We start from the raw sequence: 24,171 nt of genomic DNA, 5'->3' as shown, positions 1-24,171 counted from the left end.
TATTATCAGGGTTATCAGAATCTGGGAGAGGTTTGAGGCAAGGACAGAGTCCTTGGGGGTGAAGGGGAGAATCAGGACCACAGAAGGTCAGAGCTGGGCCTTATCATCCCCGGCTCAGGCCCCCTCATGTTCAGCTGAGGACCGGGAGGCCCAAGGTCTGCTCAAGGTCACATGCCGTGCAAAGGAAGAGGGAAGGGAGTGGATGCTCCTCTTTAGCCAATGGAAAAACAAAGCGCCTTCAGTGGTTGTGGGGCTGTAGAGGTGAATGCCAGCTATCTTTTCTTGCTCCCTGACCTTCGGAGGAGCTCAGACAACAGCCCAATCCCCTTGACGCCAGAGTGGTGCTGGATCAGGGGTCCCTTGGACTGTTTTTAGATTCTCCTGGCTTAAAAGAGAGGCAATTCTGGGATTCCTGAAGCCACTCCTTGTGCAACAGTCTGTTTTGCCAGAAATAACCTGGGAGGCCTTGAGAAGGGTGGGAACGGAGCCCTTTGCGTCACGGTTGCTAGGCAACCTGCAGCCTGGTGGAGCCGGTCGTCTTCGTTTCGCCCTCTGGTGGCCGCTCTGACATACTGCAGGCTCTGTCCTGCCTGAGCGGGAGTTGCGCTGCCATCTGGCGGATTCGCTGGGATCTGAGGTCCCGTTCCAGCCCGTTTTTCTTGGGGAGAGGAGCCAGAGGATGGGGAAGGTTCCCCGAGTTCTGTAGCTGCACACTAGCAGTTCCCGCTGGAGCCTGCCCTGAGGCCTCCATTATCCTTTTCCCATATCCTTCTCCCATCGCTCTTCCAAGGGCCTCAGAACAGCCAGTGCCCTGAAGCTGGACAGGAGAGGCGGGTCAGACCGCTGGGAGGCTGTTTGTTGTGTTCCCAAGGAGGAGCTGAGCCTTCCAGCTGTCCCGGATTAAACGGGTTGCAGCATTTCATTCCAGCCGCCCCCCTCCCTCAGTCTCTGGCACCAGGGTACCTCTAACTGCATCTGGCCCTGACCGACCTCCTGGCCGTTGTGAGGGCAAGAGCCCTTTTCCCTTAGTTGGCCAGGGCTGGGTGGAATTTTAAGGGAACCCTGCCAGGGAACAAAGCGAAGGTCAAATGCAAAACCTAAAACACAGGCGGGTGCAGAGCTGATCGCAGGCAAGGATATGGCGGGGCCCACTCACAGGCCTGGCTGGTTGCTAAGGGGAACCCCACTGCCTGCCCCAGCGCAGGGCACCCTTCTGGGCCTTGATGCTGGCTGGTTTCCCATTTGGTTTGGGGAATTCCTAGACCCCTCACAAGAGCATCTGCTCTTTAAGGAAAGGGCAGCCCAAGCCCGCAGGGCTCGGCTTTTCGTTGGCACAGGTTCTGGCAGTCATCTCTGCTTGGCTGGTAGACTAGAAGTACGGGCCTCCTTTAATTGCAAAATGAAAAACAAGGGGAGTGGGCTTTTGAAACTGGTAATTCTTTGTAGTCAGGGTGGTCTCCAGTAGAACCAGACCCTGAGGTCTCAGAAGAAAATGTGAAAAAGTTTCAGATGTAACCTCATGTCACCCAGTGTGAACAGACGGAGTAAGGGCCTAGAGTCTGACTTTAAAGACCACCCCTATCCTTAGCCTTTGCCATCACCCTTCACCAGGGAGGTCAGGGTGGCAGGGGGGGGGGTTCTAACTCACCCACAGTGGGCCCCTGTCGCGGGCTTGAGAAGACCAAGCGATGGCAGCAATCTAGGAGTTACCTGGATTAGCAGCTTGGGGGAGATTCGGGGAGGGGGGAGGGCAGGGAGGCCAGGCAGAACATGTAAGACTCAAAGGATGACGAGACACCTGATAAGCTCAGAGAAAGGCAGCGGCCTGGACCATCAGAGAGGGTGTCATTTGGGGACAGTTGGAGATTGTCCCGCAGCCTTGCTGGTCCCTGTGTTTCTGCTTTCTCTTTAACAAGGCCCCTGGTCTTGTCTTCTCTGGGCCTGGGCACTGTGGCTGAGACCTTCTTCAGGGAATAGAGGGGAGTCAACAGAGTCCCATCCAGTCCTATCAGCACAGCTGCGGGGATGGCAGGATAGTGACATGGCATTTTGAATGACCAGCCCCACTGCCAGTGGCTTTGGACTGGAGCTTTGTGCCTTTTGGGTGGGGTTATGGCCACATCTCAGGCAGCTGCCCCAGGCTTTCATTACCCTTGAGCCAGTTCAAGGTCACCAGGTCCAGAAGACTGCTAGCTCATTCTTCTACTTTCAATGGCGAGGATGGGTGTCATTTCCTTGTTCCATGCTGAGGATTCGGCTCACTGGAGACATCTGATGCCCTTGTGACAGCTTCTGGCGGTCAGAGCTCACAGGCCATCTGCTTGGACTGCCCCGGACCCGTCCTTTAGGCCACAGAAGTTGGCAATAATGTGTCCCATTTGGCAGGCGATGTGACATCTTTTCTTGTATCATGTCAGGTGACTCAAGTAATGATCATGCCTGTTGACACTTGGAGCTCTCAAAGGGAATTCTAAGCAGCAAAGGAGAGATGAAACGGAACTCAAGGGCACTGGGTCCAGAGGCGGCGGCCCAGCCTGCGATGAAGCCGGTTGCTGAGAACAATGAGGAAAGCTTCTGGCGAGTGCCAAATGGCGGTTGAGTCCAGTGTGGCGTATTAGGACATGCAAAGTGAGGAATTTTATTTTTGGATAAATCAATTATGCGATAGCCTGAAAGAATTTGGTGGTTTGTGTGACTCACCACTCTGCAAGGAGCAAGACTCCGATATTTACAGACTTATGTTCTGTAAAGAAGCTTTAAGAAGCAGTTTGAGACCACTGCCAGGTGTATTTTTAATTTCATCGGGACTGTTTCTTTTTATTGAACAGTGCTTTATTAAGGGCCAACTGAGCAGACAGCTGTTGGGACACTCTCTGGGTGATGGATGAGTCACAGTTGGATTTAGGTGATGTGGAGGAGTTGCCCAGAGCTTTTAAATGCCCAGGGTCCCCGGGACAGGGCTCTGGACCATGAGAGACGAGGGACAGAGAGGGGGCATGGCATAGCTAGACAGAGCTCAGCTGATGGAGAGAGAGAGTGTGGAGCCAGCAGGCTTCCATAGGAGACTCCCTCAGCATCCCTGGCCACCCGCCTCTCCCAATACATACCCATTGCTCATACATTTTTGTCTCCCTCTAGGAGGTAAGGGGCAGAGACTGGGTCATTTTTGTATCTCCAAAGCCTCCCAAAGTGCATGGAGGGCTTTGGGTGAGCAGGTGTCGGACAAAAGCACTAAAGTCTGTCCCACTGAGGGTCCAGGGAAGGCCAAGGTGACCTCAATAACTTTTATTATTTTTATTTTTGGTACTGAGAATTGAACTCTGGGGCATTCTACCTCCAAACCACACTTCCAGTCCTTTAATTTCAAAACAAAGTCTTGCTAAGCTAATGAGTCTCACTGAGTTGCCAAGGCTGGCCACAAACCTGTGATCCTCCTGTCTCAGCCTCCCAAGTATTGGGGTTACAGGCATGCACCACTATGCCCAGCACCAGTAGGACTTTTAAAGAATTCTAAAAATGTTTTGACTCTCATGTTTGTTGATTTCAATTACGGCTGTCATTTTCTCTGTGTCTGTTAGTAATAATGCCCTCAAGACCCAAAGACGCACTGCGGATTTCTCTCTGAACTAGACAGAGGGAGATGTTGGTGATCCTGTATCCCATATGGCAGGCTGAGTTGTTGACAGTAGTGGGGGAAAGAGATAGTGCCACCATGAACCCTGAAAATTGTAGAAGAGATGAGGCGATGTGAGTCAGCCAGGCCCGAGAGCTTCCCTGAGCTCCAGCCAGAAGGCTCCATGGTTCCTCTTAGTTTCCTCCAGCACTGGTGGCTGCTCAGAATGCTTCAAGGGGAACATCTTATCCATTATGTTTTTTATTGGGGTCATACACAGGGCATTTGTAGGCACTTTCTGAAGGCCAGGATCCTTGGGGCTGCCCTTTGGGCCTCATTTTCTCCCCTTGGGCATCTGCTGTCAGGGGCCCAGTCCTACCCCATTCACTGGGGCAGAATCTCTTAACAGTCCTGGGGTCTCTGCCTCTCAGTCCCTGGAAGAACTTGATAAAATTGCCAACCTTGGACGCCACCCTGAGGTGTTGACTTAGTGAAGCTTTCCTGGGCCTTGGACCCTGTTTCCTGATGAGCTCTGACACCCAGCCCCAGTGAGCCCGCCTGAGCTGGGGATCCTGGGAATACACCTGGACCACTCAGGGGCTTTCCGCTTTCCAACGTGCTCTCACGATGGTTCTGGTTTCATTCTTCATTTAGTAGGGAGATGAGTCCAGTGTGGCTCTGAGTCTCCTCCCTAGCTGTGGAACCCTTCTGTGCTTGGTCAGGAGAATTTCTAGTAGGAGCAGGTTGTGAGGCTCGAGCCTGCTTCTTGAGGCCTTCAGATTACATCCTTGTGGCTAGAAGCCCTGCTCTGCAGTGGCCCAGGGGACAGTGTGCCGAGGCCGCTCTCCTCTCATCTGCAGTAACAGGCTAATAGAGGAGAAGCTGGTGTTGTCCTCATGCTCCAGGTGCCAGAGGGAAGTCACACATCACATAGCTTTTCAAGGCTTAGGAAGGACACACGATCAGGAAATGGTGTCTCCTCCCTAGAACTTAAGGTCGGGAGTAGCTGGCCAGGTCACCTTGGGATAGGTGGCCTTTCTCCATGAACACGGCCCACACAACAAACATTTTAAAATCACCAAGTCAGCCTGGTGTGGTGGTGCACACTTGTAATCCTAGTACTTGGGAGGCTGAGCCAGGAGGATCGTAGGTTCAAAGCCAGCCTCAGCAACTTAGTGAGGCTCTCAGCAATTTAGTGAGATCTTGTCTGCAAATAAAAAGTAAAATAGTGCTGGGCATGGTGGCGCACACTTGTAATCCCAGCATTTAGGAGGCTGAGACAGGAGGATCCAAGTTCGCAGACAGCCTCAGCTACTACTTAATGAGGCCTTTTGCAACTCAGTTTCAAAATAAAGATCTAAAAAAAAAAAATAGGGCTGTGGATGTAGCTCAGAGATCGAATGCTTCTGGGTTCCATCCCTAGTACTGTCAAAAAAAAAAAAATAGTATACCCAGAGGTAGAATGCCCCTACATTCCACATTCCATCCCAAGTACTACATAAGTATACTACACACACACACACACACACACACACACACACACACACACACGCCCCTCCAAATCATATCAACAAATATAAGGCAAGTCCCTAAAATTACTGGGAAGAGCCCAGAATTAGAGATATTTCTCTGAGATCAGGGAGTCCCCGGGCAGTGTTTTCCCCAGAATGCCAGTGCTGGTGTGAGGTGACTTTGAATGGTATTTGAATAGTTTAACCATTCAGTTACATATCTTCATGTGTAGTCGAGAAGAATGTAATAAACACGTCAGCCCGATTTTGCAGATAGCATTGTGCAGGAGAAGGCTAACATAAATATATAAATATATAAGTTAAAAGTAAGTGAGCTGGCGTGGTGGCGCAAGCTTGTAATCCCCGCGCTTGGGAGGCTGAGACAGGAGGATCGCACAGGGTTCGAAGCCAGCCTCAGCTACTTAGTGAGACCCTGTTTCCAAATAAAATATAAACTATGTCTGGAAGTATAGCCTGTAGGTAGAAAGCCCCTGGGTTCCATCCCCAGGACCACCAAAAAAAAAAAAAGTAAATGAATTGATTTAGAGAAAAAAGTATGAAGTTCATCACAGTACAGGCAGTAGATATACAAGGCACCAATTGTGACCATGGAAGAGGAAGAACAAAGGTTTTAGAAGTTGTTGTTTTAATCCAGAGGCTCTGAATTCTGGCTATGCAGTGAGCTCACTGGGAACGTTTTAAAAAATACTCATCTCTGCATGTTACCCTGAAGGTTTGCATTGGAATTTTAAAATATGTGCCCCTTCCCCAGCCAACCCCAGAGAGTCTAATATGAAGTCAAGGTTGAGAGCCGCTCTCCTAAACCAATATATTATTTTCCATGGACGATTTCCACCCCCATTTCTATGCTAGTTGAAAGTGATTTCTTATTCTTCTCCGTGGCATGGAAATACAGATGCACTTATGCATAATTATTTCAGAAAGCTCGAGGGCAGGAGCCATGCCTGTTTCTATTCTGTTTACCAAGCAGCAGAGGAGCTGCCGGCGACACTTTCCCATTCCAGTGCTGGGGCTGTGATCTGGTTTTGCTCTCATCAGGGGCTGCGGTTGAGCAGCAAAACATGGGGACAGGGGGTCGGGAGGACATTACATTGTGCATCCGTGTGTGTGGTACGGAGATTGAATCCAGGGCTGTTCTACCTCTGAGCTCTAGCCCCAACCCTATTTTTTGTTTGAAACAGGGTCTTGCCAAGTTGCTGAGGATTTCACTAAGTTGCTGAGGCTGGCCTTGAACCTGCGATCCTCCTGCCTCAACCTCCCAAGTACTGAGATTATAGTTGTGTGCCATCTTCCAATAGATCTTGACCACTGCAGTACTGGCTTAGGAAAGTGAGACAGAGGCTGGAGTGCTGCATGGGAAGCCCTCCATAACCTCTCTGACAAGCCACTAGGCTTAGAAACGTTCCTCTTTATTCTGATAAAATAGGACAGAGTATAGATCCTTGGTGGCAGAGTATAGATCCTTTTTATTTCCAAGAAATTTAGGAACTTAAGGACCACAGAGGCTGAGGTAGGGTGAGGGACTAGGTTGAACAATGACCTTGGAGAATGACTTCAGGATCTCACACAAAGCTACGAGAGATAACCAGAATTCAATTCAATAAAGTTTTAATATCTGTAAGAGTTGTGTGATCCTATGAGATAAAGACGCTTATGAAAAGAATGAAAGATTCTTTAGAAGTAAATGAACAAATAGCTCTGTATCTGAAGGATCAAATAAGCACAAACTCAGCTGTAGGATGTGCATGGGAGTTGTGTTAGTCAGCTCTCTGTGGCTATAACAAAATACCTGAGAGAAACAGAGGAAGGATTAATTTTGGGTCAAGGTTTTAGTCCTCGGATACTTGGTTCTGTTGTTTTTGGGCCTGTTGTGAAGCAGAACATCATGGTGGAGAGTGCATTGTGGAGCAGAGCTGCTTATCTCATGAGTGGCCAGGAGAAAGAGAGGAGAGAGAGAGAGGAGGGAAGAGGGAGGAGAGAGGAGAGAGGAGAGAGGAGGGAGGAGGGAGGAGAGAGGAGAGAGGAGAGAGGAGAGAGGAGAGAGGAGAGAGGAGAGAGGAGAGAGGAGGGAAGAGGGAGGAGGGAAGAGGAGAGAGGAGAGAGGAGGAAGGAGGGAGGGGAGAGAGGAGAGAGGAAGGAGGAGGGAGGAGAGAGGAGAGAGGAGAAGAGAAAGAGGGGGGGAGAAACGGGGGAGGAGGAGGAGGAGGAGGAGGAGGAGGAGGAGGAGGAGGAGGAGAAGGAGTTGTTGTTTGAGGGGTCATCATCATCCAGGGATGATAAAATATACCCTCTAGAGCACCATAGTGACCTACTTCCTTCAATTGGGCTCCACCTCCTCATTTTGCTCCTAAAGTTTTTTCAATACCAGCAGAACACCAAGCCTTCAGTCCCGGAGTCTCTGATGGAATTCTAGGTGCAAACTATACCAGCGGTTATGGACTCGACTCTGGTTTGATTTAGCAATCACTAATCTACTGTACTACTCAGCTACTTCTGTCTTTGAATTAGGAAGTTAGAGACTGCATATTGAGTTCCATAGGTCAGTAGAGTCGCCATCTAGGTTTTAGTTAGCATCCCACCCCAGCCTCAGTTGGCTGAGAAGGAAATTGTTTTCTCTTGGGTAGACATTTTACTAGTCCTGGGTATATTTAAAATTAAGCAAACAATGTTAAAGGGAATCAAAACTGAAATTTTAATATCTTTGACTTAGGGAATTTGTGCATATGTAGCCAGGTACAGAGGCACATGCCTGTAATCTCAGTTACTTGGGAGGCTCATGTAGGAGGACCTAAAGACTGAAGTTTGAAGCCAAACAATGCAACTTAATGAGCCCCTATCTCAAAATAAAATTTACAAAAAGAGCCGGAGATGTGGCTCAGTGGTAGAGCATTTGCCTTGTGCGTGCAAGACGCTGGGTTTAATCCCCATTACAATGACAAGAAAAAAAGTAATGCTGGGGATCGACCCTAGAAACATTCTACCTTTGAGCTATACTTTCAGCCCCCATTGTTTTTTTTTTGTTACTGGGGATGGAACTCAGGGGCATTCTACCTCTGAGATATACCCCCAACCCTATTTGTTTTTTTTTTTTTTTAGTCTTTATTTTGAAATAGGGTCTCACTGAGTTGCAAAGAGCCCTAAGTAGCAGAGGCTGTCCACGAACCCTGATCCTCCTGTTTCAGCCTCTCAAATGCTGAGATTACAAGTGTGTACCACCATGCCTAGCTCCATTTTTTATTTTTTTGAAACAAGGTTTTGTTAAGTTGCCGAGGGTCTGCCTCAAACTTTTGATCCCCCTATCTCAGCCTTTCAAGTACTGGGATTACAGGCTTGTGCTACCAACCCTGGCAAGATTCATTGGGTTTTGTATGCTGAATTTATTAAATCTCTAAGAATCACTTTCAGACCAGCTATGGTTGCACATATCTGAATCCTAATACAGGCTGAGACGGGATTACAGGTGAGGCTCTGTTCCTCCCCCTCCAAAAAAACACACAAAACCCCAAAAGGTCTAGGAGTGTAGCTTGGAGGTAGAATGCCCTGAGGTTTAATCATCAGTACCATAAGTGGGGAGGGTTAGGGTATAGCCCAATGGTAGAGAACCCCAAGTTTTAGTTCTGAATACCACCAAAAAATAAAATAAAAGAATCACTTTGGTACTTGGGGAGGTTTGTCACTCAGATGAAATACATAAAAAGGAATTGAATACATTAAGTTTATAAATGCCATTTAAAATGTTAAAGAGGTTTAATTAACAAAGCATATAAATGAGACTAAGCATTAATCAAAACCCTTCTCAAAGTGCTTGTTAATATTTGCTAGACTTATAAATAGGATAATAAGATCCCTAAGCTGCTTTTATGAGTTGAAAGAACTAATAAACTTCTAATTCTATAAATTTAATAAATCAAATTCTAATTTTCAAGACCCGAATAAATTGGGTTTTGCAACAAAACCCTTAGTTGGAGTGTTTTTTTTTCTGTGCAAAAAGCCATTTTCAAGGACAAATAAACTTTCCTCTAGTGAATCTTCATCAGTGCAAGAGGGGAGCTGGCAGGTGGGGCATGGAGTAGTAGGTGGGGCATAGAGTAGCAAAGGCATAGATTTTAGGGTTACAGGGTTGCTTTTTTTCTAAGGCCAGGCTAGTAGTGTTTCCACCCATGGCCATATGATTCTCTCACTAGAAAAGACTTCAGTGACATGCACGCTTACTGCGTGGGGGTCATGATCACTGGGGAGGGTATTTGATAACTAAGAAAGCCGGTTAAGGGTTTGGGCTCTGTCGTAGTTCATTCCTGCTAGTATGACAAAATAGCTTAGGCCAGATAATTTGTAGACAGCGAAGATCTATTTCTCACAGTTTTGGAAGCGGGGACATCCAGGATCAAGGCATCAGGAGGCTCAGTGTCTGGTGAGGAGCTACCATGTAATTTCAAGATGGCGCCCTCTTGCTTCACCCTCTCATTGTGGGGAGGGCAAAAAAGGGCTAAATAGGTGCTCTCAAGCCTTGTTGTTGTTGTTGTTAATGGGGATTGAACTCAGGGGTATTCAGCCTCTGAGTTACACCCTCAGCTCTGTTTTATTTTTATTTTGAAGCAGGGTCTCACCAAGTTGCTGGATGCCTTGCTAAGTTGCTGAGGCTGGTCTTGAACCTGTGATCCTTGGCCTCCTAAGTACTATCTAAGCCTCATAAGTACCGGGATTATAGTTATGGGCTACCAGACTAGGCTCTTCAAGCCCTTTTAAGTTGGGTACTAATCCCATTCATAAAGTTGGAACCCTCATGTCCTAGTACCATAAATTGGTACTAATCCCATTCATAAAGTTGGAACCCTCATGACCTAATCACCATCTACAGGCCTTACCTCTTAATACAGTCACGCTAAGGATTCTGTTTCAGCATGGATTTTGGAGGATCACGTACATCCCAGCCACAGCAGGTTCTCAGCGGCCTCTCTCAGCAAGCTCTTCTAGGTTGAGTTCTGCTGTTCTGTTTGCTATTGCTGTGCCTCAGATTACTTCCCTTGGGCAAGAATAAGGACATTTTGTGGTAGATGCTGAGGTTTTTGTTCCCCAGAGGGTTTTGTGGCTGACAGCCAGTGGGACTGTGTATGATGAGAATTATTATTTGCACCCAACAGAAGTAGTTGATTTAATCAGAAACACGACTGTCAAAAAGCTATTCACAGAACCACTGGGAAGATAGGAGCGTTCATCTCAGACATAATGTTGGTCAGAATAATGGTAAAATACATGGCACGAAAAATGTCTGGTGAGAATACTCCTGCCACCACGGACTCTGAGATGCCACAGTTGAGTCCCTGTGGGTGGAGGTCACCCTGGTATTGCTGCCAATGCTGTCCCCGGAGTGGATACCACTGGTTCCCACTGCTTGGCTCCTCTACACTGCTGGCACTGGGTACAAGGTCTCTGGGGTGTGCTTGCCTGGCCAAGTTCATGTCATGTGCCTGCTGGGAAGGCCAGGAAAGAGAGGATGTAGCATTTTAGCTTCTGTGGTGGGAAGTGGGTTTGACTCTGTCTGTGACCCAATAGTAGTATTTTGTAATTGACAGTAGGCCATGGCCAGCAGCAGCAGAGGTGGGATTTGAACCTGCATGGTTCCACGCCAGAGTCCAGCCTCTTACCCACAATACCATACTGCCTTTTTCCAATAGTAGTATTTTGGAATCAGCTTACAAGATCTGCTTGTTATGAGCTGATGGCCAAATACAGCTATCATTAAAAAGTAATCAATAAGACCCTGTTTCAAAAATAGGAAGAATAAAGAATTAGGGCTGGGGGTGTCTCTCAGAGGTAGAATGCCCCTGGGTTCCATCCCCAGTACCACAAAAAATAATAAATTATAAATGGGTGTGTTGGGGGCATGCCTGTAATCCCAGTGCTTTGGAGGTTGAGACAAGAGGATCTCAGGTTTGAAGCCCATGGAGTGAGGTTTTCAACAACTCAGTGAGGCTCTTGGCAACTTATCCAGACTCTATTTCCCAATTAAAAAAATTAAAATGCGCCGGGCGTGGTGGCGCACGCTTGTAATCCCCGCGCTTGGGAGGCGGAGACAGGAGGATCGCGCAGGTTCGAAGCCAGCTTCACTGCCTTAGGAGACCCTGTTTCCAAAAAATAAAATAGGTCTGGGAGTGTAGCCCTGAGGTAGAAGGGCTTCCAGGAACCCCAGCACCACCAAAAAAAAAAAAAAAAAAAAAAAAAATTAAAATGGGGCTAGAGGTGTAGCTCAAAGGTAGAATGCCTCTGAGTTCAACCTCCACCACCACAACACGCTAGTAAATTATATATCTGTATGTCCCTATTTCTCCTGCAAAGTAGAACTAAAACTTCTGTTCTGTCATTTGTATAAGAAACACAGACTCTGATAGGAAGGCTGTAGGAGGCAGGCTAGTTAGAGATCTCTCTCTCTCTCTCTCTCTCTCTCTCTCTCTCTCTCTCTCTCTGTGGTACTAGGGATGGAACCCAGGGGCATTCTAACTACGAGTTATACCCCAGCCCTATTTTTTCTTCTTTATTTTGAAACAGGGTCTCACTGAGTTGCAAAGGGCCTCACTAAGTAGCTGAGGCTGTCTGTGAACCGGGATCCTCCTGTCAGCCTCCCGAATGTTGGGATTACAAGTGTGCGCCACCACGCCTGGCTCCTTGAATTTTTTTTGACTCATCTTTCCAGACTTGGAGCTGAAGAGCTGGAAGTCCAGAAATGTTGATAGGTACAGACAGAACAACTCCAACAAAAGCCTGTTCTTTCTAGCCAAAGGAGCTAGATAGAATGAAGGAAAGAAGTAATATGGCAAGGCAGAAAACTTAAAGATGTTAATTGCCACACATCACAGAAAACACAAGGGCCCCATCCCTACTCAGGCCAGTAAGGGCGAGGGTGGAAGTCAAGGTGTCCAATCTTGAGGAAGCGAAAAAGCATCTCAACACCCATGGCGGGGTGTAGCCACATAGGGAGCCAGGCTTCCAGCCCCAGCCCTCAGCAGTAATGAGGCCCTTTCCCCTCCCCCCGCTGGTGCGACAGAGGAGGCCTAGCAGAGCCAGAACGTTCACCATCACACAGTACATTATATAATGATGAAAGGCATGGGGGCCATCTTAGCCCCCACGATGAGGTCACCATTTTAGACTGGCTTAATCATGTACACAGTATATGCTAAGTGGAAAATATCCGCAAGCAGATAAGCTTCCTTGGACTGGATCGAAACCAAAGGTGGACTTTGATGACCTTCTCTTCTCCCTGAAATGTTTACCTTGACAATCGCTAGGTGTAACTTGTGACCTCCTTCCAGTTTGCTTTGTTTGAGCCCTATAAAAGAAAGGCCCTGGCTACAGAAGGCCGGGAAAATTGTCATCTATCTCCTCCCCAACTTCCCAATTATTAAATTCTCTCAATTATTATTATTATTATTAATTATTATTATTATTATTATTTGTGTGTGTATGTGTGTGTGTGTGTGTGTGTGTGTGTGTGTGTGTGTGTGGTACTGGGGATGGAACCCAGCCAGGGGCATTCTACCTCTGAGCTACACCCCTAGTTCTATTTTTTATCCTTTATTTTGAAGCAGGGTCTGAGTTGCAAAAGGCCTCACTAAGTAGTTGAGGCTGTCCTCGAATCCAGATTGTCCTGTCTCAGCCTCTCAAATGCTGGGATTACAGGCATGTGCCACCACTCCCAGCTCTCTCAAAATTATTATATCAGGCTTTGTACTGTTGTCATGTAAGATAGACTAGTGTCAGGGAGCTGCTTTAGAGCAGCGGCCTTCCATGGTAGAACTATGAAGAAGGGGTGTCCACTAGTGCCTGCTATAGAAAGGATCAGTCAAGCCGCTGGGCGTGGTGGCGCACGCTTGTAATTCCCGTGCTTGGGAGGCGGAGACAGGAGGATCGCGCTGGTTCGGAGCCAGCCTTGCTGGCTTAAGAGACCCTGTTTCCACATTAAAAAAAAAAAAAAGCTTAAAAAAATAGGTCTGGGAGTATAGCCCATGGGAGTGTATCCCGAAGGTAGAAGGGCTTCCAGGAACCCCAGTATCTCAAAAAAAAAAAAAAAAAAAAAGAAAGGATCAGTCAACAAGAAGATACAGCAATCATAAACGTGTGTGTACCAAACAACCGAACTGCAAACTCCTTAGGAAAAGACTGATAGAATTTCAAGGAGAAACGGACAAATTGGAATTATAGCTGGAGACTTTAACATCCCTCTCTTAGCAATTGATAGGACAGCTGACAGATAAAATTAGTAAGGGCAGACAAGATCTCAACAATATTTTCAACTTGGAGGATCAAACTGATGTTCATGGAGGTCTAATCCAACAATGTCAGAATACACATTCTTTTTGTGGTCTGGGCTATCATTTTTTTGCACCATTCCATGATTCTGCTTCCTTCCTTCCTTCCTTCCTTCCTTCCTTCCTTCCTTCCTTCCTTCCTTCCTTCCTTCCTTCCATCTGCCTGCCCTTCCTTCCCTCCTTCCTTCCTTCCTTTCCTTCTTCTTCCTTTCTTTTCTTTTCTTTCTCTTCTCCTTCTCCTTCTCCTTCTCCTTCTCCTTCTCCTTCTCCTTCTCCTTCTCCTTCTCCTTCTCCTTCTTCTTCTTCTTCTTCTTCTTCTTTTTTGCTGTACTGGACATTCTGTTGCTGAGCTATATCCCTAGCCCTATATTTTATTCTTTATTTTTTGAAACAGGGTCTCACTGAGTTGCAGAGGGCCTCACTAAGTAGCTGAGGCTGTCCGTGAGCCGTAATACTCCTGTCTCCGCCTCCCGAATGCTGGGATTACAAGCGTGGGCCCCCACGCCTGGCTCTGGTTCCATTCTTTATAGAACATGTGTCAAGAGAACATATCTTGGGGCATCAAACAAATTGTAATGAATTTAAGAGAATTAAAATACAGAGTTTTTTTCCCCTCCAAACTCAATGGTATCAAACTAGAAATCAATAACAGAAAAATTTCCAAACACTTGGAAACTAAGTAGTACATGAGTCAAAATGAGAGTATCAAGGGAAATAAAAAGATTGTTGAGCTGAAAGAAAGTGAAATCACAACAGGTCAAAATTTGCGAGATACAGCTAAAGCAGTACTTGGGGGATTTATAGTCTTAAATATATACATTAGAAAAGAGAAATAATCTCAAATCAATAACTTCAGTCTCATCTCAAGAACTTGGAACAGGATTAGCAAACTAAACCCAAAGGAAATGGAAGCAAGGAAATGATAAAAATAAGAGCAGAAATCAATAAAATTGAAAACAGAAGAAGAATGGAGAAAATCAACGAGGCAAAGAGCTAATTTCTTTTAGTCACTACAGTAGACGAGATGCTAGGGTTTGGAGCTTAAATGTCCCCCAAAGACTGAATGTGCTAAAGGCTTGTCCACCAGCCCGTGGGGCTACTGGGAGGTGGTGGAGCCCATAAGATGTGGGGCCTCATGGAAGGAAGTCAGATCACTGGCGTGGGCTCTTGGGATATTGGCATCCAGCCCCTTCATGTCTCCCTCTTTTTGTTTTCTGGCCACCCTGAGATGAACAGCTTTCCTCCATCATGTGTTTCTGCCATGATGTCCTGCCTTGCCACAGGCCCAAAAGCCAAGCCATGGGGCCAAGCAACCATGGATGAAAACCTCTGAAACCATGAGCCAAATTAACATTTCCTTTCCTAAGTTTATTTCCTCAAGTATTTTGTCACAGCAATGGAAGGATGTGGAAGGATGTGTCACATAAACTTATAGTAAGACTGACAAAAAAAAAAAAAAGAGGAGAGATACAATTTACTAAGATGAGGGATGAAAAGGGGTTATCACAATAGGCCCTGCAGACGACAAAGGATTAATAAGGAAATACTGTGAATATGTCTACACACATACATTTTACAGCCTAGATGGAATCTCAAAAAATACAAACTGACAGAACTTACCCAATATAAAAGAAATAACTTAAATAGCCTCATAATGATTAAGGACATTAAATTCTTAATATAAAACTCCTCAAAAAGAAATCTCCAGGCCCAAATGGTTTTATTGGTGAATCTACCACACAATTCTTTCTAGAAATGAAGAGGAAGAAATATATAATTAGTCTTATGAAACTGGCATTACTTTGATTATCAAGACCAAAGATAATGCCAAAAAATAGCAAATGTAATTCAGCAATGTATAAAAAGAATTATATTTTATGAACAGGTGGGGTTTATTCACGACATGCAAAGCTGTCTTGATATTAAAAAATCAATGTACTTTACCATGTTAACTGTTAAAGAAAGTAAACCCATTAGCATATTAATTGAGACAGAAAAAGCACTTGATAAAATTTGAAACGTACTTATGACAAAAACTCTTAAGAAAAGTAGAAACAGAGGAGAATTTTCTAAAATTGATAAAGGACAAGTATGTAAAACCTACAGCCAACATTGTACTTAATGGTGAGAGATGGAATGCTTTTCTACAACTGGGAACATGGAGAAGGTATCTGCTCTCCCATGGAGAGGGTATCTGCTCTCCCATGGAGAGGGTGTCTGCTCTCCCATGGAGAATGTATCTGCTCTCCCATGGAGAGGGTATCTGCTCTCACATGGAGAAGGTATCTGCTCTCACATGGAGAGGGTATCTGCTCTCACATGGAGAGGGTATCTGCTCTCACATGGAGAAGGTATCTGCTCTCACATGGAGAGGGTATCTGCTCTCACATGGAGAGGGTATCTGCTCTCACATGGAGAGGGTATCTGCTCTCACATGGAGAAGGTATCTGCTCTCACATGGAGAGGGTATCTGCTCTCACATGGAGAAGGTATCTGCTCTCCCATGGAGAGGGTATCTGCTCTCACATGGAGAAGGTATCTGCTCTCACATGGAGAGGGTATCTGCTTTCACTGCTGTTATTCAGTAAAGTGCTGGAAGTTCTGGCCAGTGCAGTAGGCAAGAAAAAGAAAAGGAATATATTTCAGAAATAGAACCATTTCTGTTTACAAATGACATGACTGTCTATATACAAATCCCAAGGAATGTATAAAAATGAAAAATAAACATGCAAAAAAACAAACAAAAATACACGTGAGAGCTGGGAGTGTAGCTCAGAGGTAAAGTATGTGCTTAGCATTCACAAGGTCCTTCACACACACACACACACACACACACACACACACACACACACACACACCCCACACACAAACCACCCCGCTTTGCATGGTGGTGCATGCCTGTAATGCCAGTTACTTGGGAGGCTGAGGCAGGAGAAACTCAAGTTTGAGGCTGGACTGGGCAACTTAGTGAGCTCCTATCTTGAAATAAACATAATAAAAGAAAAAGAAGGGCTGGGAATATAGCTTGGTGGTATAGAGCCCCTGGTTTGATCTTTAGTATTACAAGAAAATAAAAACACAAAAACAAACAAACAAAACCCCCCAGCCAGGTATGGTGGCACAAGCTTTTAATCCTGGTACTTGGGAGGCTGAGACAAGAGCATTGTAGGCTCCAGGCCAGCACTTACTTAGTGAGACCCTGTTTCAAAATAAAAAACAGTCGGGTGTGGTGGCACACACTTGTAATCCACGCACTTGGGAGGTGGAGACAGGAGGATCGTGCAGGTTCGAAGCCAGCCTTGCTGGCTTAAGAGACCCTGTTTCCAAATAAAAATATTAAAAAAAAAAGGTCTGGGAGTTAGAAGGGCTTCCAGGAACTCCAGTATCACCCCCCCCCCCAAAAAAAAAAGAGTTGGGGATGTAGCTCAGAGAGAATGCCCCTTGGGTTCAATCCCTTGTAACACACACACACACACACACACACACACACACACACTTGCAGACTCTCAAATACAATATCCTTTCAGTCACTCAAAAATATGAAGTACTTTTGAGTGTAAATATGGTATACTTTTGGTGTAAATCCAATGTACGCAATTTTTATACTGAAATTGCTCAAAGTTGATGAAAGACATTAAAAAAGGTCTAAATAGAGAGACATACCATGTTAATGGACTGCAAAACTCAACATCATACAGCTGATTGCCTTAAACTGATGTGGAAGTTTAACATAATCATCGTCAAAATCTAAGTGAGGTTTTTGGTAGATATGGGCGAGGTTATTCCAAAATTTATATGAAAAGGCATAGGAGTTAGGATAACTAAAACAATAAGAAAAAGGAGAATAAATTGGGGGTGAATTAGTGTACCTGATTTCAAGACTTAGGAAATAGCTTCAGTAATCAAGACTGTGGGATTGATGGAGGGATAGAAACATAAACTGATGAAACAGAAAAGAGAGTCCAGAAATAGACCCACATAAATATGCTCAACTGGTTTTTGGTAAAAGGTGCAAAAATAATTCACTAGAGAATAGACAGGCTTTTAAATAAATTATGGAGAACAGTCATAAGCTAAAAAAAATGAGCTCTGTTGCAAGCCTCACAATAGATATTTATTCAAAGAAATATATCTGCAAGCCAAATAATTCTTAAGTTATATATTTTAGGTTAAATCAACTTCTTAAAAATACTTTGAGGGTAGCTGCATCCACAGATTTCAACTACATGATTACTTCTTTGCCCATTCTTCTCTCTCTTTTCTTTTCCGAATAACTTCTTTGAGATGTGGTTCAAGGTAAAATTTATCCTTCTTATATTTTGTCCTTTAGGAATATCTGTTGACTCATGGTCAGGTCCAATGTTCTCTTAAAGTGAAACATCCTCTCATTATAAAGGTTCTCAGGAAGTCTTCTTCTTCTTTTTTTTTTTTTTTGCTGGTCTGGGGATGGAACCCAGGGGCATTTGACCTCCAAGCTACACCCCCTGCCCTATTTTTTTATTCTTTATTTTGATACCGGGTCTCACTGAGTTGCGGAGGGCCCCACTAAGTAGATGAGGCTGTCCGCGAACCGTGATCCTCCGGTCTCCACCTCCAAATGCTGGGATTACAAGCGTGCGCCACCACGCCTGGTTCTCAGGAAGCCTTCTTAAGGCTTCTTTCACACCTTCATCCTCATGTATTGTAGCATCTCACACTAACCCTAGTTTATGGAATCCTGCAGCATTTTCAGACTCCATTTTCAGATTCCATCCAGCCACCAGCCTGATGTTGCAGTGGCAGGCCTGGTTGCCACTTTGAATCAGGAGCAAAGCTAAGCTTCACATCGTATACAAATATTAACTCAAAATGGACATACTCTGGGTGTGGTGGTGCAGGCCTATAATCTCAGTACTTGGGAGGATGAGACGGGAAGATTGTAGGTTCAAAGTTAGCTTCAGGAACTTAGCGAGACCCTGTTTCCAAATAAAAAAATAAAATAGGGGGTGTTGCTGGGATGTAGAATACCGCTGGGTTCAATATTCAGCAACACACACACACACACACACACACACACACACACCCCACAGACCTAAGTGTAAAACTTGAAGCATCAGAAATTTTGGTCAAAGGCAGGTGAAGAGTTCTTAGACCTGACGACAAAACTATGAATGATTAAAAAAAAATTGATAAATTGGACTTCATAAAAATTTAAACATTTAACTTTGCACATGACCCTGTTAAGAGCATGAAAAGGCAAACAACAGAGTGGAGAAAATATTTGCAAAGCACATATCTAACAAAGGGCTGATATCTAGACTAAACAAAGAATTTCCACAACTCAACATCAAAAAACCAAACAATCTAGTTTAAAATGGGCGAAAGATTTGAAGAAACATTTCACCTCGGAGGGTAAGCAGATGGCAAATCAGCACATGAATAGATGTTCAACCTTAGTAGCCATTAGGGAAATGCAAATTAAAACTGCAGTGTGATCTCACTACACACCTATCAGAATGGCGCCTGCACACACACACACACACACACACACACACACACACACACACACACACAACACCACCAAATGCTGGCAAGGATGTGGCGAAACTGGATTGCCCACACGTTGCCTTCCCATAGGTAGGAAGGTAAAGTGGGACTCTCCTAAAAGCCTAAAGAGCCAACCACCATATGACCCATCCATCAGTTGCACTCTTAGGCATTGTTTGCCAGATTTCTGTTGCTGTGACAACATATCTTATCGGAGAGATAAAAAGAAGGGAAAAAAAAGGGGGGAAAGATTTGTTTTGGCTTCTGGTTTCAGAGCCTTCATTCCATGGTCACTTGGCTCCCTGTATCTGGGTCATGGTGGGGAGGGCCTGGTGGAGCCCAGCTGAGAGAAAGAGAGGTGAGAGCGAGAGACAGAGAGACAGGCAGACAGACAGACAGACAGAATGGGGACAAGATATACCCTTTAAAGAATTGACCCCAGGGACCTCCTTCCTACCATTGGCCCCACTGCCCAAAGTTTCCACCACCTCCCAATAGCGCCACCAACTGGGGACCGAGCCTCCAAACAAGGGCCTTTGGGATGATATTCTAAACTCTAACAGGTATTTATCACAGAGAAATGAAGACTTGCCTTCACACAAACATTTCTAATCAACTGCTTATAGCAGTTCTATTTGTGACAATGAAAAATGGAAACAACTCAGTTAATCCTCAACGGGTACATGGTGAACCAGATCAGAGGACTGGTAGACAATGAGAGAGGATGCTTTGGACACACGCCACACAGCAACTTGTGAGCATCCCCAGAGAACGATGCTGGGCAGGAAAAGCCCATCCCCGAGGTCACACACTCAGGACTATTTATACACTATCACTAAAGTGAAAACATTGGAGAAACCGAGGAGCGTGGGTCAGTGAAGGACGAGGACACGGGAATGACCCGGGAGATCATTACTGTGATGCAGACGTTCTGCCACTTGCCTGTGTCAGTCAGTCGGTCAGTACTCTGGTTGTGATATTAATCTCAAAATAGATTACTTTTTAAAACTAAGCACAATGATGTAAACTCAGAGGTAAACACATTGTATTAGATGCGGGGCTAATGAAATACTTGAATTTTAGCGCTTCCTAATTATTTTGTTACTTTCGCTACTCCTGTATTCCTGAGGTTATTGGCGCTGGCTGTATCTGCCCGGTGGACACATTCTGTGAGGCTAATGATGTGCACATCTCTTCCCAGCTCTGCAGCCCGTGACATCACACTGATTGTTAGGAGCTGGCCTGACCAGAAATTTGTATATCACAGAAATGAGTGAATCCTGCAAATCAGGGCTCCTTTCCCTTCAAAACAGGTTGTTCAACTTTCACCAGGACATCATGGCTTTCAAGGTCGGAAATGCCACACACGTAGGAAGTGGGTTTCGATGTCCAAATAACAGCTGTCCATCAACAAACAGAAAATGTGCTGGGTGAGTGGCGCGTGCCTGGAATCCTAGTACTTGGGAGGCTGAATCGAGAGGATCGCAGGCTTGAGGTTAGCCTCATCAACTTAGTGAGACCCTCATCAAGTTAGCAAGACTCTGTGAGTGTATGTATATATACATATAGAATATACATTACATAATATATTTATAAATAATATATTTCACGTATATTTCATATGTAGCATAAATATATATTCATATTTCATATATATGAAAAAGGGTTGGGGGTATAGTTTAGAGGCAGAATGTTTCTGGGTTCAATTCCTAGAACAACAACAACAACAACAAAAATCTCAGAGGAGAAAGAAGCTGGGATTTGCCCAGGGCTATTGTCTCTCTCAACTTTCATTTATACAAGACAATTATGGACTGTGGTTGTGGTGGACGCTGGAGGAATGGAATCTTTGGCTGTTTATAATCTCATTTTTAAAATATAGAGTAGAGAAAAGGGAGGATGGTGACACTACAAAAAAGCGGAGCTTCATGAGTGCTCAGAGCTGTCCACACTTTTCTCGAGGCAACGCCCTTTCTCCTCTCTCTCAGGTTCTGACCCTTTCATCAGCCCATGACCTAGAGTCCCCGGAGCCAGCGGCTGGTTTTGCCCTTCCACAAGCTTCCTTTCCCACATTCCTCTACTTGGCCACAGATGGGATGCGGGTGGGAGGAGGTGAGCTTGTGGCTGGGGCAGCTGTCCTCTCCTGTATCTCAGCTCCGGTGATTAGTTCAGAGGATGGCGTGTGTAGACAAGGGACAAATCAATGTCAGGTATAAGGAGTTCTCTTCATGAACTAGAGCTGCTAAATCAGCCCCAATGGCATCTGTGGTCTCTGCCACAAGGAGACCACCCCTCTGCAGCCAGAGAGGGGCCAACCCGGAGCTAGGCAGAGATGAGACATAGACAGACAAAAAGAGTACTTTTTGGCCGAGCCCCTGGGAACTAGCTAGATTTTAGTTTATTTTCCTCACTTGTACTTCTGAGCCAAGTTCTATTTTTGGGCTAAGTAAATTCTAGTTGAGTTTTTATTCCAGATAAACATGCCCAATAGAGCTTCCCCTGGCTTCTACGGGTTTTTTTTTTTCCCCTTCTCTGAGTCCTCTCTATTTGAAAATTATATCATGGTCTAAAATTCAGTCATAGCCCAAACCATAGGATGGTGCTTTATCTCCCAGAGATCTGGTTAACTTAGAGATAAGCTTCAGGGGTCCCCCGAGAAGCTGCATTTTCCTCGAAGTGTCTGGGGATGCTGCTCCCAGCTACCAACTTGAGTCAGAGACAGGGTAACAGTGCGACTCTGCTGTTTTACAGCATGAAAGACACATTCAGACAGAGATATACTATTTTTTCAATATAGAAGCAACCTCTAAAAATCAAGCCAAATGTTTCCAAGAAACATTTTGTGGGGTAAACCAATTGGGTGCTAAGATACCTCTGTCTTGCGCTCCCGTATTCCTTAATTTATTTTGGCATCAGAATTCTGCAATGCCACCATTCAGCCACATGTTAATTTTTTTGTCTACACGAGGGTGTAAACTGCATATGGTTTATTTCAATTAGCTTAATTGTTTTTGGTATTTAATAGCTAATTGTCTTAATTAGCTTCCAAGGCACCACAATGCAGGCATTGGTAATGACTACATCTTATCCATATGGTTACAGAAGACAGATGAGTCAATTTCCCACCCTCAGGCTGTGTAAGTCTCAGGAGGACAGGGCAGATGCAGAGGGAGGAAGATGGAAGTCCTCCAGAGAGCTGACCTGGCCTTGAATGCAAAAACCTAAATATTAAGAATAAACAAGAAGGTGACGGACAGGGAAATAAAGCAGGGAAAAGAAGGATTTATGAAGCGCTTGAGCCATCTATTTTTTTAATGCAGATATCATACAGTGATGCTGGGTGAATAATAATAAGAATAACAACAAATCTCACGGTGCCAGCAGGCGGAATTGGCTCTGATCTGAAGTGGCAATGTTTGAAGACCAAATTGTAGGGCATTGAGAGTAAAAAATGCCCTGTGGTGCAATGTGTCTTAGGAATAGCTGATACTAGTCAAAGTCTAGTGACTTTTCTCTGGCCAATCTGGCTCAGAAGTAGTTCACAGATAGTGCATGGCATATATTAGGAGCTTAATATATGTTTTAATCAGCACCTGCCAGGAAATCCTAAGGGCCCAACCTTTGAAATATATCTGGGATCTGATGCCTAGCAACCCCTTAGCTGATATTCTTCTGGTCGGATGCACCATTATCTTCTACCAAGCTGCCTCTGCCAGCCTTCCAACTGGTCTCCTTGCATCCGCCCTGAGCCCCTGCAGTTAATTCTCAGCATAGGGATTGCCTTAGTCCAGTCCCAGTTGCTATAACAAAATTCCTGAGACTTAGTCATTTAGTCCAGTACTTGAGAGGCTGAGACAGGAGGATTGGAGGCTCTAGGCGGAGACAGGAGGATTGCGCAGGTTTGAAGCCAGCTGTGCTGGCTTAAGAGACCCTGTTTCCAAATAAAAAGTATAAAAAATAGGTCTGGGAGTGTAGAAGGGTTTCTAGGAACCCCAGTACCACCAACAAAACTAAACAAAACAACAACAACAACAAAAACAAAAACAACAAAACAAAGAAATTAAACAAGTCTGAGGATCTAACTCAGAGGTAGAATGCCCCTGGTCTCTGGAATGTAAATCTCTAGTGCCAAAAAAAAAAAAAAAAAGGAATGAATGAATGAATATGAATGAATAAGTTCGTTTGGCTCATGGTTTTGGAGGCTGGAAGTCTATGAGCATCTGCAGAGGGCCTCGTGCTGCATTGTGACATGGCAGAGGACATTGTGTGGGGAGACAGATTAAGCGTGCTAGCTGGGGTCTCTCATCTCCTTTTTTTATGATGCTGGGGATTGAACCCAGGGGCCTTGTACCTCTGAGCTACACCCTCAGCCCTATTTTAATTTTTTATTCTTTATTTGGAAACAGGGTCTCATTAAGTTGCAGATGGCCTCACTAAGTAGCTGAGGCTGGTGGTGAACCTGCATCCTCCTATCTCAGCCTCCCAAGTCCTGGGATTACAAGCTTGTGCCACCACGCCTAGCCTCTCTTCTACTTCTTATAAAGCCACTATCACTGTCAAGGGAGCCTCACCCTCATAGTCTTATCTAACTCTAGGTACCTCCCAAAGACATCTCTAAGGGCCATCAACATAAGAATTTTGGGGTTTGTTTTGCAACACATGAGCTTTGGGGGGGGCACATTCAAATCATAGCAGCAGCTAATGGACTCCTTGTAAAACGGAAGTTATATTGCAGTTCTTCTCAGAACCCTGCGATGGCTCCCATCTCACTCAGAATAAAAGCCAGACTCTTTGCCATGGCCAACACGCCATGAGCGACTTGCCCTCACCGTCCCATTCCATCCCAGCTTTCTGAGCTCCTCTCCTGGTACTTCCCCTCCGCCCATGGCGCTGCTTGCAAGTGCCTCACCGTTTCATGCTCCAGGCTGCACTACCCCATCCCCTCCTGCTAGGCACAGGTGGCTGCTTACATTTAACTGAAATTGCAAGAGCAGTCCTTCAGTTACGCGAGCCACATTTCAAGTGCTCAGGAGCCACAGGTGGTGCGTGTATCAGACAGACGGAGAACATCAAGCTCTGTAAGAAATATAGTGGAGGGACCTATTGCAGGGAGGGACTGAAGGCGGCTGCAGAGGAAAGGGGCAAGGGCAGAGGTCCCGATGCAGGCAGGAGTGCAGGCACCAGTGAAGGCAAA

This window comes from Muscardinus avellanarius (genome assembly GCF_963383645.1).
Source record: "Muscardinus avellanarius genome assembly, chromosome: 2".
In the NCBI taxonomy this organism is placed as follows: domain Eukaryota; kingdom Metazoa; phylum Chordata; class Mammalia; order Rodentia; family Gliridae; genus Muscardinus; species Muscardinus avellanarius.
This window is presented reverse-complemented; position numbering follows the sequence as displayed.